This window comes from Anomalospiza imberbis, chromosome 1 (assembly GCF_031753505.1).
Source record: "Anomalospiza imberbis isolate Cuckoo-Finch-1a 21T00152 chromosome 1, ASM3175350v1, whole genome shotgun sequence".
Lineage (NCBI taxonomy): Eukaryota > Metazoa > Chordata > Aves > Passeriformes > Viduidae > Anomalospiza > Anomalospiza imberbis.
The window spans coordinates 60,831,717-60,847,372 of NC_089681.1; the positions used below are offsets into that span (position 1 = coordinate 60,831,717).

The 15,656-nt window shown below is 38.6% G+C and overlaps 1 long non-coding RNA gene across 3 annotated transcripts; it reads right to left on the reverse strand.

Moving 5' to 3' along the window:
• Positions 1–8,143: 8,143 nt before the first annotated feature.
• On the reverse strand, positions 8,144–14,344 carry LOC137476308 (uncharacterized). 3 transcript variants are annotated; one of them, XR_011000310.1, is made up of 4 exons: positions 12,481–14,344; positions 11,563–11,723; positions 10,648–10,727; positions 8,144–9,353 (listed from the first exon to the last, which is right to left on the reverse strand). It is a non-coding gene; the product is annotated as an uncharacterized lncRNA (long non-coding RNA). The 3 variants fall into 3 exon arrangements; XR_011000309.1 differs by lacking the exon at positions 10,648–10,727; XR_011000308.1 differs by having other exon boundaries at positions 10,648–11,723.
• Positions 14,345–15,656: the final 1,312 nt, after the last annotated feature.

The following is a 15,656-nucleotide window of genomic DNA, read 5'->3' on the forward strand; positions in this document are numbered from 1 at the left end:
TTTTTTCTCCTCCAACACCCTCAAGATGATCTCCAGGAGTGACTTGCCCCTTTCTCAACAGGTCTCCGCTTGAATCCATCATTCTCTTTTTGTGCAGGACCAAAACATCACAGCAGCAGAGTGAAAATAAAACACCATCACTGAGCTTCAGCCTAACTTCCACTTGTATCTCACTGCATAAAATTGATCGTTTTCAAGCACAAAACTAATACACTAATCCATGTTGATAAAACAGATTCATTGCCAAGACAGTGAAAAAACCGATCTCTATGAGGCCTTTCAAACCTGTGTGTTCAAAGAAATGCTGCTGACTGCTGAAACACTGCTGACTGCCCACTGGCACAATACAGAAAGTATGAGATGAAAAGAGCTTTGCAAGAAAGAACTTTCTGAAGTAGGGCTTTGGTCCACAGTTCTGGGCTGTTTGCCTTATTTGTTACAGTGCCCTTGGTTTGAAGATTTAGAAATGCCTACAAGAGAGTGTATTTTGATTTTCCATGGTTGACATCATATTATTCCATCCACAACATGCCAAGACAAGGACTAATATGTCAAGTCTATTAAAGATACAACAGAACATTTATTATTTCCCAAAGCTTAATACAAATTTCTCAACATCGCCAGGGGGAAGGAAGTATCATAAAACCAGAAAACAATACCATGAGATATAACTAAACCCTCAAGGTTTCTTCTGAGCATAGATACAATCTTAACTTTGCAGGAAAAGGAAGAAAGTTGTGGAGATTTTTAACAAATCCAACCCTAGCTTTCTTTATTAAGTTGAAAGATGAATTGAGAATTAAAATACACTGCTAAAAGAAAGGGGGGAAAGGGGGGCCTGTTGTTTCATTCTTCTCCAGCCTTTAGCCTTGTCACCAGCTGCAGGAGCATTTGATCGTGCAGAAAAGACAGTGATCCTACTGTTCCAAAAACCTTGTCAGCAATTAACAGGAGAGTAAAACAGTAGAAAACTTTGATAATCCTCTTCTATCTCCGGGATAAATCAAAGTTCCCAAATTTCTCTGGAGCACTGAACCACTCCTGGAATCTTGTGGGACTTGTCACATGCTGGGGAGTTAGCAGTCATGTGAGGTCACACAGCAAGGAAGAAACATTGCAGCAGAAGATACTGGTGGCAGACTACAACATTCACCATAACTGTAACATCCTATGATGTTATATCATCCACCATAATGAACTGTAACATCCACCATAATGAACAGACCACATCACTGGTTTGTTCATAAACATTGTATTTCCACGCAGTTCTGCAGATCTGTTCCAGAAAACTTAGCATAGCCTTCCAAACCATCAGGGTATTAGAGGTGAAGTATTAAACACCACCAAATTTCTACCCACTGCATTTTATAGGTAATATCATACAATGGACCTGTAAATGTGCTGTATATAATACCTAGTAATGATAGCAAGAACGAGGGCTCAGGATACCTGAGCTTCATTCCAAATTTTGCCTCAGATACCTGCACCAGCAATTACTTAACTTACCTCTGCATCACTTCCTTTGGAAAACCAGGCTGGACTGCATGGTGTCTTCATCATTCACCCATTCCTCCTACTGTGACTGGAGAAGACTTTTCCAGGGTCATTGCAATGTAAGAGGTCCATAAAAGAAATAACAAAAATAATATCTCATAGATGTATTCAAAATCGTGATATATAGTGAAGTATTTTAAAGAGTGTGGATCTAAGTCATTGCAGCAATCCAAATATTACATATATTACATATCTATCTATCTATCTATCTGTCTATCTATATATATATATACACAGTTAGGATTATCCTTATGTACTATCAGTCTAGTCTGATGCAATTCTTACATTATTTTTGGTTGCTGATAACTTTCCTAAATTAATGTTTTAACTCTTGGTATGTTGAGATCCCATAATTATTTCCATGACTCCAGTGTAATTGAGAGAACTAGGTGATTTCTAATGCTTGCTAAGAAGCAAGAAAGAATTTAATGGTGCAAAATGGTGCAGTTGCACTACTGAAATCAGAATACTACATAGCAGAGTATTTCCTATCATTTCAGTCACCATGTAACCTTTTTGTCCCATCCCAATTGGATTTAATTAAAGTTCTTTCTTATAAGAGTATATTCCAGGTTTGGCTACTGCAAGAACAGCTTCGCCATTTTTAACTGATGTTGACTTGCTCCAGTGAGTTCAAAGTGTATCAGCCCAACTCTTTCAGCAACACCAGTCACCCAGCACCCATCACAGTGACTCTCAGGTTAAACTAGAATTAAATTATTTCTGCTTTTCCTTTCAGAGACCTCTATACGATCTAAGCTCTCACCTAAAGGAAAATTATTTGACACTGAAACTTTCTCAAAGAGTGAAATCCACAGCCTCAGTAGTGACCTAAAGGTTTCGACTGACTTCTGAAGGATGCCTGGAGAAGTCTCTGTCCCTACAGAGGAAATGCAAGGGGGACAGCAAGCATGCATCCAAGGATGCCCAGGGACTTAGAGTGGCCTAAGGCAGCCTGCTGGCACATCAGGCACAACCAGAGTGGCCAGCTGCACATTGCCTGCAAGACAGCATTGCGTTCTGAGGGCAGCATCCTCGTGGTCTCCTGCCAAAAGCCATGCAGTTCGGGGCTTCTCCAGGGACTCTGTCTTTAGACAGATTCCTCTAGCAGAAATGCCAAATGAACATGAGTCCCTGTGGCTTCAAGACTGACGTCCCTTTCTGTCATGCCCTTTGTCACACTAAAGTCAAGTATGATTTTTAAAAAATATGAATGTTCTGTACCCGTAATATAAAATTATCTACATTGCCTGTAGTACTGGAATAACTCTCAAACCTATGGGGAAAACATGTAAAAACAACCCTAATATTTTAGTTATCCCTTGTACTTCACAGTAAATCAGTATAATCTGTCTTTTATTAGGTTACTGGATGCTGTGCCATGAAAAAAAAACATATTTGGCTTTTAAGCACCTCGAAGTGAGTACTTTGCAGCCTCAGTAAGTGATAATCAGGAAAAATGGTTCTAACAACTCATGATAAATCTTTTCTATATATTTAAGCAGGATTACTTGTGAAACCTCAGAAATTAAAATTATTATACATAGCCTTACTTAAGACTTGAATTTAATAAAGCATATGATATTGGTTTTCAAAATGCTGTCTTTTGGAGCTCAGGTAGCCATAGCAATGCCATTCAAATGAGCTCTTCTGTGATAAGGAGAACTAATGAAAAATGGTCCTCTTCAACCCATAAAAGAGGCAAGAGAGCCTATGCAATGTGGATAGTCCAGAGCTAGACTTTGCCCATTGCTGCCTAGTAAAGAATGGAGTGTTAGCTTTCTGCCCAGTCTTTCCTCAGCAGCACACAAATCTGAGCCTCTTTCCTCCATGCAGCCCCTAATTTTTCACATAACTTAAAGGAAATATAGTAATGTCAAAATGGCAGATGGACAGACAATACCACAGCATAAGTCTCTTCCAAAAACATTGAAATCAGCTGAAAAATAATTTTTTTTAAGAAGATCATTCAACTAGAATTACTACCAGAGATTTGAATGTCATAAAAGTAATTACAATTTTTTACTGTGGTGTGATTCCAGAATTTCTTGTTTAGTTATTAAAAAAAAAATTAAAATCTCATGAAATCTCAAACTTCTTGGCAGATATAAGAATTTACTATAAACTTCAGCCTCTTGTTTGCCTTGTAAAATCCCATTATTTAGCAAGAACATATTCATTTCTCTATAATATTTTTCTGTCTTTGAGCACAAGAGCCATCTTTGTGATTATCACTACTAGACCATGGAATCCAGGTACTCTTGTATAAATACTTCAAAACTGTCAGTTAATATTTGCCACATGATTTAACATTTCTTGAAATTAAAAAAAAATTAAAAAATAAGAAAGGGCTTAAGAAGGCAAGGAGACTATGAATTCTAAGTAATAAATAATTTAGTTATTTGACATTTGGGGATTTTCAAGTTTACTGAAGTTTGCAAGAAACAAAGAAGCAATTGTTTTGCAAGTGTACATCTTTCCAAGTATTCTTCAAGTGTTTTCACACAACACAAGGGACATTTTTAGCTCTTCTGTCTGTCAAGCTTACACATCATAGACAAATATTATAACAGCAGTTTTGCATCTAAGAAAAACTGTTCTTGAAGATTACATAAAGTATGTATATAAAAAAGCTGAATTGGATGCCTAATGCTCACAGTTAATTGCTTTGGTTTTTAACACCTCTCATTTCACAATGGCATGTTTCCTTCCCATTCTTCAGGAGTGGTACCAGAGCCTAGAGTTATGAGAACAACTGATCCTTCTATTGAAATATGCTGGGGAAAAGATTTTATAAAATATTTTGAGTAGCACATAAAAATAACACTTAAAAGTTACTACAGTGGAACTAACACAATGCAGGTAGTCCCTTGGGGGAATCAGTCTACCTCATTTAGGAATTTATCATGGTTTTTCCAGATCTTTACATTAAAAATGTAGCAATTTAATATTTTTTGTTAACTGAGCCAAATTATAAATATCTGTAATACATGTTTTTGGACTAGAGCCTATTTCAGGTCTTGTATGTCAGACTTTTCAAAAAGGAAGCACCTCATTTCAGCATTCATCAGACAACTGTGGTTGCTCACAAGGAGTTTTTTTGATGCAGCAATTTTAATTAGAACAGCAGCTAATAAATTCCACACCCCAAGCTTCAAGCTCTAACTGGATTATCAAATACATTTGAAAGCTTCCTGCTACAAGTAAGGCTAGTCACAACATCTAAGCAATCAATCTGAACAGAGCCAGTATACATCTCAGCAATGGGCATTTTTGGAGACTGCCAAGGGGCCAATGTGGATCCCTTTTCTGGAGAAGCTTCTCTTGGCTCAGGGAGAAAGAGAGATGACAGCACATGCACATGACAGGACAGGAGAGGGCTTTTTTAGACAGACCTTTCCTCAGCCTGGCAGGAAGAACAGCAGTTGCTGCAACACCATCAGCCCATTGACTTCCAGCAGACTGGAGGAGGGTTGAAAGAAAATAGATTTGCTTAATGCAAGGATTTCTTCACCAGGACAGGATAAAAATGGAAGTGTTTCTGTGCAAATATTTTTGGAATGTTCATCAACTTGAATTTGAATGGTAGGACTATATTAAACAAGGTATCAATGAAAGAACACTTCACTTAAAAATAAGACTTTCTAAGCACAGACATACTGTTTGAAATGCTTGGATGCCAGAATTGCTGAATACTACATTCGCCACCCCAAGCCTTACAAAGCACGAAGGAGGAAACAAAACAATCCTAGAAAATTTAAGGAGGAAATGGAGAAGAATACTCACCATTTTGCAGAAGACTACCCCAGAAGTTTTTTTGTGACAAAGTCCCATTTAAGAACCCAAAACAGTCACTAACAATAAGTCTTACAAAAGTGACAGGTCATTTGTTGACACTGTCCAGCAATGCCTTTGATTCATAAATCATTTTCTTTATCAGATCTGCAATGAGAAATTCCAATATTTAACAACTGCAACATCTTCTGGGAGACTCTGAAGAAAGCAAAAGACCACTTAGCCATCAATTTTTGCTCTTCAGAATTAGGGAAAGTAGATTTGTTTTACCCCTCTTACTGTATTTTAACATAATCAATCTGCTTCTGTGATATGGAAATGAAAACATTCAAAACAATAAGTATTTAAGTAAATATTCAAACAGGAAACTCCTTATAGTGCCTACTCTCTTCCAGCAATGCATGTGTTCCCTTGGCCCTTCACCATACAACGCTGTGATTTTCAGTGTCTGCAAATTAAATAACAACCAGTAGACATTACTAAAAGAATTTTAGCTATTGTAAATGCTGGGCAAAACAAATTTGAAGTAATTTGCAGTTCTATGAAGTTTCCACCTATTGCATTTTATCCGCATTCAAAGGCAAGTTTTTGAGCTAACAAAAAGCCAAGAATGAATTGTCCCTAAGTATATATCAAAAGTGCTTTTTCATTACAAAGAATGGCAGCTATGAATAAAAACTGTGTAGAATATTTTTTTAATAATTCATTATAACTAATATTTTATGTGATTCAGATTATTAGTGAAAATTGTTCATCCATCCCTCCTGCACACAATGAATGCTTGGAGAGAAATTACAGTAGATTTTAACTTGTTTATAATACCTCTTTAGGATTCATCTATTAGAAAGCAGAGGCCACAATTTTGGAGTGTTAAATGTCAAAGTAAAAGTAGTGTCTTTCACATTGCAAGCCAGAAAATCAATATGTTGGGGAGTTTCACCAATAAATATCTGTGCCTCTTGAAAATGACAGTTCACATTCTTCCCACTTCCCTAATACATGTGGCTGATAGGAGTCTGAGAACAGTATCCCAAAAAAGGGTGAGAGCATTTCACCTGCATGTATGAACCATCTGGATTTGGCAGGAGAAAATGTGGTCCTGTTTATACCAAAATGTCATGTAGCCACCTCAGCTAGACATTCTTGTGGAGATTTAGGGGCAAGGGAAAGAGTAACAGGAACAACACTCCATGTTTCTTTTTGCCAGGTAAAACTGAGATGTTAGGGCAATCAGTAGTAATTATGGTTGGTAAGGGCTTTATTGAGTATATGATAGCATTTTCCTCTACCGTGCAAACCAGAGATGTCCATTCTTTTGGAAAACTTTTTATAACCAGCTACTTGTAATTAATGTTAAATATCTCTGGACAGACATAAAGGTTTATTGCGTATGTTACCTTAAACTAACCAATAATTCATAGACAGTGCTTGGTTTCATGGTTGGAATTATCCTGTTAAAATTTAACTCTTCTTGCAGCTGAAACAAACCTGGCTTGTGCAACAAAATCAAAGACCACTTCTGCCATCTAATACTTCATCTCTGGCAAATGGTTTTTAAGATTTTTTTAGAAAGTTTCTTTTATGTTGAAGCTGCATATTTATTTGCGGAACTGCCACTCCACTTCTGAGTTTTAGTGATATGAAAAGAACACAGCCCAGGCAACTTCTTCTCAGGTTATCACAGAATTCCACAGGAAACAGAAAATTACCTAACAATTCTTATATCTTGGCAGATTTGAGACTATCCTATGTGAAATAAAACTTCAGGTATCCACAAGAAAATGTGACTGAGATGTAGTTTATGTACCTACCCCCACTATGCTTAATCACTAGGAGCTGGAAGAAAGTATTATCACCTAAATCCAGATTAAACAAGTTTGACTGGAGATCTTGTGAAAATCTGAAATGATCTTGTGAAATCTGAGGATGATGGCAATGATGATGAGGATGACAACAATAACAATAGTACCATCATCTACCACCACATTCATTACTCAAAACCCATCACCTAGTTGGTGTTGATATGATGAATCTTTTTAGTTCTATGTTTAAATTATAAAAATGGGTAATATTTTCTGGCTCATGAAGACATGTAAACCAATCCTAAAATTAAATAAGGATTTGAGATTGAAATCAAATCTAACCAGACTAAAACCCCTGAATTAGCTATCTTTCTCCTTACCAAGTAACTTAACTGATCCAGTCCCAAACTTTCCTCTTACATGTCAATAATATTACCCATTACAGATGTCCTATCAAGACTGATATTATATTACTTCATAAAAGTTTTCCTAGACTGTGCCCTCAGTCAGGCGGTATCAACTATTCTTTCCATAAACAATGTATTGTTTTCTTACCCTACCTATTAGACTCACCTGTACTTATAGGATGCCAATGTTTTGGAATAATATCTCTTTTCTTCATTTAGCGAGATCAAAAATTCATTTTAAAAATTCACAGTGATGTCAACTTCAAGGTTTGTATATAAGTCCCTCTGCAACACTCTCTGTACAAACAGTATATCAGTGGCTTCCAATACAGCAACACACATCAATCAACATTCTTTTAATTATTCTACATCAAGGATACTGTAAAATCCAGTTAAGTACTCTAACATGAAACAGAATTAAGATAAATATAAAGGTCAAAACAAAGTCCTGCCTAGCCACCTTCTTAGCCTCTTCAGTAGGAATTATTTGGCCTCCTATTCGCCCCTTACTTGTTGTGTATTGCTTTCCAGTTGAAACTAAACATTATTGGAAGAGTATAATTGATGTGTTCCTGTTGGAGATGACTGGCTGTTTAGTTTATATTTCCATGCTTGGTTTCATAAACTCACAATTGTGCCCATTTGAAATCAGGTCAGTGTCAAACACCTTCCAAAAACATACAGTGAAATATTTGCCAAATATGACTTGACATTATTGCAAAGACATTACCGGTTATTCGGGTTAAGTTTCCGTGCTGTGTGTGCCAAAGCCAAAATGAATAATGAGTATATCATGTGAAATAATGAAAAAAATTAAAATAATTTTGTGGCTAGCATAATTTGGTTACAAGATCAAAGCAAAAATATTACTGGACGCCAAAAGATCGAGTTCTTTCATCATAGTAGCACCATGAGCAATGAACAAATAAATGTGTTAGTGGAACAATTAAGGATGGCCAAACTCTACATTGCTAAAAGAAATATGAACGCCCCACCCAGTGCTCACAATTACTTGTCAATGAAAAGTTCACAAAATAGAGAAAGAGTCCTAGTGGGTTTTTTCTATTTTTACAAACCTCATTTAATACAAAATTTCCTCAGTTGTCCTCGCATCCTACTATGGCTACAATCTGGAAGGAATAATCTTCCTCAGATACTTCCTTAAACTATCTCACTTTAAATGATAACACAGAACACTTATGATAGTCTATAGTAGTTGCAGGTTTTGTTTCTTTGTCTAACTACTCTGTGAGAGACCAGTCCTCAACATCTGATTTCTAAATCCTTTCAAATCACCTGCTAATTTTTCTCCCTTTGTGCTAATTTTTCTCCCTTTGCCCAGAACTTTGATAATCTTTCATTGAGAGCAAAGCTTTAAGGCGCTTGTCTGACATTTGCTAAAATATTATACAGTTTACAATTGTACATATTTGGCTATTACATGATAATCCACTGTGAGATGAAGGAAATCCTTACCACCTCAGGGAATTATTCTGTACATTACTCCGTACTCTGAACTGATACAGGTTTTATCTACAAATTTGTCCATTCTGCTACTGTGGTGTCTGCTTCTTTTGAAAAAATACTGAACAAAACCAACTACATGATTTACATAGACTGTCTCCTTGATTGTTGCACTGGCTGATACTCACCTACTGACTCGTTTTGCCCTTCCCTGTTCCTCTTGCAGCACAGCTCCTTCCAGCAGTTTGGGCCCAGCTCTAGGGGCACTCAGGGAGGGCAGGCAGGAGGGGATGCAGCACTTAGCAGGCACTGGTTTACAGGCAAGGGGGAGCTTAAAAATGTGTAGACACATGCAAAATGATGCACAGACTGAGGATACAATCATCACAGAATGGCAGCAAGAGAAATTAAATGTCTGCTGGGGGAAAAGAAAATAACAAAATATATCTCACATCATAGCATTGTCCAACTCACTATAAATGTTTGTCTTGATAAGAAGAAGAAAGGTTGGGGTATTTGTTTTTAAGGGCAAATATATATTAAACAGATGGAGAGGAGAAAGGGGGGAAGGGAAGGGAAGGGAAGGGAAGGGAAGGGAAGGGAAGGGAAGGGAAGGGAAGGGAAGGGAAGGGAAGGGAAGGGAAGGGAAGGGAAGGGAAGGGAAGGGAAGGGAAGGGAAGGGAAGGGAAGGGAAGGGAAGGGAAGGGAAGGGAAGGGAAGGGAAGGGAAGGGAAGGGAAGGGAAGGGAAGGGAAGGGAAGGGAAGGGAAGGGAAGGGAAGGGAAGGGAAGGGAAGGGAAGGGAAGGGAAGGGAAGGGAAGGGAAGGGAAGGGAAGGGAAGGGAAGGGAAGGGAAGGGAAGGGAAGGGAAGGGAAGGGAAGGGAAGGGAAGGGAAGGGAAGGGAAGGGAAGGGAAGGGAAGGGAAGGGAAGGGAAGGGAAGGGAAGGGAAGGGAAGGGAAGGGAAGGGAAGGGAAGGGAAGGGAAGGGAAGGGAAGGGAAGGGAAGGGAAGGGAGTCATGTAAGTCATGATAGCTATACACAGCCATCATGTCAGAGAGATGTCCATGTCATGCTTGGCACAAGCTGGCCTCATTTCAAGCCTCCCTTGCAAGCTGCTTGCCAACAGAGACCAGAGCTAGTTTTGTAGACAATCTCAGGATGACCTTTAGAATCAATACTACAAAAATTACTGGGTTTGTATAATGCATATCACAGGGTTTCGGTGTGCCACAGGCCTCATCATCTTCCCCTGTTTGGTCTAAAAAGAGTAGTAGATAGATTCTGAAGCTTTTAACCTTTGTTTGACTAAAAAGATTTCCAGAAACCAGTGTTAGAATTACACATAAAAGCAATGAGAAAAAGCCCAATTTCCACCTCCTAATGAATTGATGAATTTTGCTTGTTTCCTTCCTTCTTTTCTTAAACTAACATTTGAATAATAATTTTTAGGACCTAGCACTCAAAGCTTCAGAATTTCAGAATTAAGACTCTCGCCCAAGCAAGAATAATGTCCACTATCCACAAGGATAACAATTTTGTTTAAATTACAATTCAGATCCTGATTTTTGTGATACTCCCCTGGGTCTGACACAGCTCTGACACACAAAGGGCATGTACACATAGACCAGGGCAACCAATAGTCTTGATTCTGTCCCTGCCTCATTTCCCACATGGCTTCATGCATTACAGGAGCCTGGCAGAGGGACTTCAGGGTGAGAGCAGATGTAAAGTTTAGGAAGCAGGAATTCAGACAGGTGAATTCACTTCCATGCCTGATTCTTCCATAGATTTCACAGAAATTTCCAGATTTCCCTCCCTGCCTGCAAGATAGAAATATTTTTCAGTCCTCAGTTTTGGTGTGCCTTGTTTGAAGTGCCAACTTTCAAGGGTGTGGTATGACCATGCACTCTCCCAAGTGTGCATTCCTAGGCATGCTCATGGCCATCTTTGAAGACCAGAGCAGTGCTGGGAGTTTCCACACTGACAGACTTTATCCTAATTTCTAGCAAAAGCCTATTATCACCTAAAAAGTCCTTTCTGACATATTTTCCTTGTCTTTAAAATAAAGATGATACAGCTAAAGGCTAAAGAAGAGATGTGAACGTTTTTTTGTTCCTTGGTGTTACCTATTCTTGCATTTAGTGAGACAGAAAAAAAAATGGTGTAATCATTGCACAAGTGAGGGAGGTCCAAAATTAGTATTGCCCAGGAAACTGTAACTCTGTTTTTCCTTTAAGATCTTCACTTTGACACACTAACACTATTTTAACAGGTCAACTGTTCGCATAATCACAGATAAAGGTCAAGCATCAACAACCACCGAAGTTGTTAGGGAATGACTCTATAACTAAATAAACAGTAGAAGTTTAGATAAAAACAGAGGCAGTTCTATTGATGAGGAAAAAAAACCACACTGTTCCGGAAACCACAAGCAGAACAAACCTAACTTATTTCCTACACAAAAATATAAGGCAAGCTATTTGGGAAGCCAAAATAAATGAACCATGAAGTGATTACAGAATGCAAAGTGATCACACTACCTGTGGAAAGGTGGCTAGAAATCAAGTGGCTGCTGGTTTTTTAAACAGAATAATTAGGGGCATTAATGAGAGCTAGTAAGACACAGGTTTGAAGAAATAAAAGAAGATGATTCTTCACATAACAGGTGGAATTTGTCCAAATGCTCTTCTGCTATCAGCACCTAATTACCAGAAAAGCATAGACAAATTGTATTAAGGTCAAAGAAAAGCTGCAAAAATAATTAGGGGAGACTAAAATAAAGGAAAATACATGTATAGTGTTGATTAAATGACATCAAGCTACAGTTACATCTACAACAAATATTTAAAATGTGCAAACTCCACACTTGTTCATAAGCAGAATAATTTTGAGAGTTACAAGAGAGTATTATACAAATATCAAGGAAAAATTAAGTTATGAGCATTGAAGCTCAACAGTAGGAAAAACCTTTAATTGGACTCTCAAACTCAATTAATAGGTATAATAGTAGATTAGATAAATACCAGCATTGACAAAAATTTGGGAATGATTCTGCACTGCAATAGGAAAACCAGGGAACATAGTAAGAAGTTACAAGGGTTTTTGATCAGCAATTTTGAAAAAAAATTCAAACCAAGTTGGTAATCTTTTAATTCAATGGTCATTTTATTAAAAAAAATTATCTTTGTTGCTATTTCAGATTGCATTATTTTAAGAATTTTGGGGGGTGGGGTGTAAAGTATAGCAAGGGTTGTGTATATATAGAGTATACAGAAAACTGCATAAATATTTTTTTCAATCCTTTCAAAAATTATTTTGTAAAATAATAAGTACTTCTTCACTTGCGCCCTAACATGTCAAACTCCTGTCACTGTCATTTGTAGTTACAACTTTATTTCTAGATCTCTTCTTCCAGATGTGGTCTTTCCTTGTCCCATGCCTTCCTTTTAGTCACTTACCTTTCTTTTGTTGCCCATTCCCTCCAAGCAGCAGCTGAGGGACATTTTTTGACCACAATCAAATGCAGCAGCACTTCTAACAGGCACTCTGCAAAGGACAAGAAACTACAGCCAGAAGGGTCTCCTTGCCTCTCTCCCTCCTCAGTATTCTGTCAGCAGGAGGCAATAAAACAGCTCTTCAGAGACAGGACCTCAACCCAATTCTCATAATTTGGCATGTTTCCATGTTCATCTGTCAAAACCACTGAGACTGTGCCATCTTAGTGTCAGTCCTTAAGTCTTTGCAGCTTAATTATGGTTTTTTGACGGCAGATGGTGAAGAACTCTCCAAGCCTTCAAAATCCCACCACAATTTTAAGAGGGAGTCTTTCACAAGAAAGCAAAATGAAGGTAAAGAGACCTAGTCTGTGACTGGCTCCTTTACCAGTCACATCTCATCTTCCTCAGGACTCAAAAAGGCTTCTTGAAAGAAACTTTCAGCAGCTGTATCCCCACACACTCCTGGACTAAATAGCACCATCCTGGCCATGCTCCCTCCAGGCTTCTTGTGCACCTCCTTGTTGGCAGAGCACAAGAAACTAAAAACTCCTTGACTTAGGGTAAGCACTTCTTAGCAACAAATAAAACATCACCACGTTATCAACATTACTGTCATACTAAATCCAAAATACAGCACTGTACCAAGTACTAGGAAGAAAATTACCCTTATCTCAGCTGAAACCAGGACAGTACCCACCCCTTATTCTATTCCATTTATGTCATGAAAGTCCCACACTTTCCAATACGCTATCACCTTTCCTGTGTTTTGCTAAATACACAAAGATTCTGCCACAGGGGACATGTGAATTGGACTTCTGGATCTATGGGGGGCTGCACATTGTTCAGGTCATAATAAATCATCTCTAGCATGTCTAATTTCCTCAGGTACTGGATACTTCTCTCCATGGTAGTCCATTTTCCTGAGTGACATAAATATCTTCCTTGAAGGGATACTTTTCCTTCACCCTTAACAGGAGTTGCTTCCAGAGGCTGAGAACTTGCACCCCTTTTCCAAATGCCTTGCCAATGCCCCCTTCCCTAGAAAGTAATCCCAGCTGTTTGGCTTTCTTCCTCTCTAATTCCAGGCTAATAGCCACATCACCCCATCACCGAGGCGGCCAGATGTGCTCACCTGATTGACAGCTAAAATATTTTGCATATGCTGGAGCTTGCTCAGGGATAGGGATCAAGTGGTTACCTCCTTTTCTGCCTCTTCCTCAGGTTCTTGTGGTGGTTCTGCTTAGTCCCCCTTTACTAAAAGCAAAGGCTCCATTTCTTCCCTGTGTATAATGGCACAGGCTGGTTCTCTGGTTCAGCTGCAGTGCCTGTCACAGGGGTTGGAACAGGATGTTGTTTTGTTGTCTGATCCAGAGACCTTTTCCTCTCCTTGAGGGTAACAAATATGGTCAAACAGGGCTTGGAAGGCCTCAGCCATGGCCCAGCACTTTGCAGTGATTTTTGTCTCTCTGAAATTGCCAGGGTGACAGCATACTTTTTCCAAATATTTTACTAGCTTTTCCAGATTCTGCACTTGTTCAGGGATGAGGTTCTGAAATACTGGAAGCGCCCACAGTCTTTGGCACTTGCCCATACTCTCCCATATACCCTGCCACTGATAACTTATCTGGCTTCAGGGCAGACCACTGGGTGGTATTCTTAAACAGTTGTTTATTTTTAAACAAGACCTGGAACCCACTCAGGACACATAACAATACAATCATGCTGGTTTCAACATCCCAAATATATTCAAAATTCTCAAGAGCTGTTGTAATTAGCCTGGAGGAGAAGAGGAAGATGAAGGGATGTACCTCCACCATGGATTGGCTCCCCAAGAAGGAAAGATAAAAGATAGAATCTGATAGATTCTTCCAAAGTATAGACTGAGCACAGATACCAGATCCCCTTCAGAACCAGCAATTCTATCATATCACAAACCAGATTTACAAAGTACAACATGATAACCTTGGCCCAGTTCCCACGGGTGACAAACAGCACAGTGGGGAACACCTACTGCAAGTAAGGTATCACATAATGCAACTTTAAGAACAAGCAGACCAACTTTGAGAGAAAATGAATCAATTGTGTGACCAGTGACCATTAAAGTAATAAAACCAACTTGTTCTAGCACGTTCTGGTCAGATTTGTTGCTACCTCAACCCATCATGCTTACCCTAAGTCAGGGACTTTCCAGTGTCCCATGCTCTGCCTGTGAGCAGGCGCACAAGAAGCAGGAGGGGAGCACAACCAGGACTGCTGATCCAAACTAGCCAAAGGGATATAAACTAGGTTGGAGTTAGCTGGGAGGCACCAGTCACTGGCAGAGACAGGCTGGGCATCATTCAGGGGTTAGGGATCAATTGTACTGCGCATCATTCCTTGCTTCTCTTGGGCCTTATTTCTCTCTCCCTTCTTGTTGGGCACTTGGCATCTAGCCAGGGCCAAACTACAACAAGCAGCAAAAAGAAATACTTCAGAGCGGGATGCAGTTAAAAATGGAAGCACTTATTGTAATCCATGAACTAAACATAAACAAATTAAGCAGGCAATGACGTGGCTTCCAATTTTTAAACCTGAGGAGATTCCACAGGAAACCTTATCTCTAGTTTACAAAGCTTTCTGCTGTTGTATATCATAGGAATCATTTTGGCCATGTACTTCTGAAATATGATAAGGACCATTTGCAGACCATACAATCATTTAATGAATACACAAAGTACCAGCTTTTTCCAATGTACCAAAGTAGCAAAGTTGTATGATAAGAATAAGATCATAATGGCAATAGTTCATCCATGGATCTGGGTTTATACCAGTATTACCTGCACAGACTGTTTAATGTATTTAGCTTCTATGAAGAATTTGATAACAGTAAATCAAGTGTCATTATTTAATAATATGGCTGCATTCCATCCTGCCGGGTGGAAATTGTTAGTTCTGACTTTCCAACATCTTAATTTCAGAGGTCAATTTATCAAATGGGCAGCATTAAATAAAAAACACACAAATCAGAGCAAACCTAAAGGTCTAACATAATTTTGTTTGGTATGAGAAATACACAGTGACATATCTTTGCCATACAAATTTATCCTGAACACACAGGGTGAAGAAAGCTGTGTTTTATCATGTTTACCATGTACACA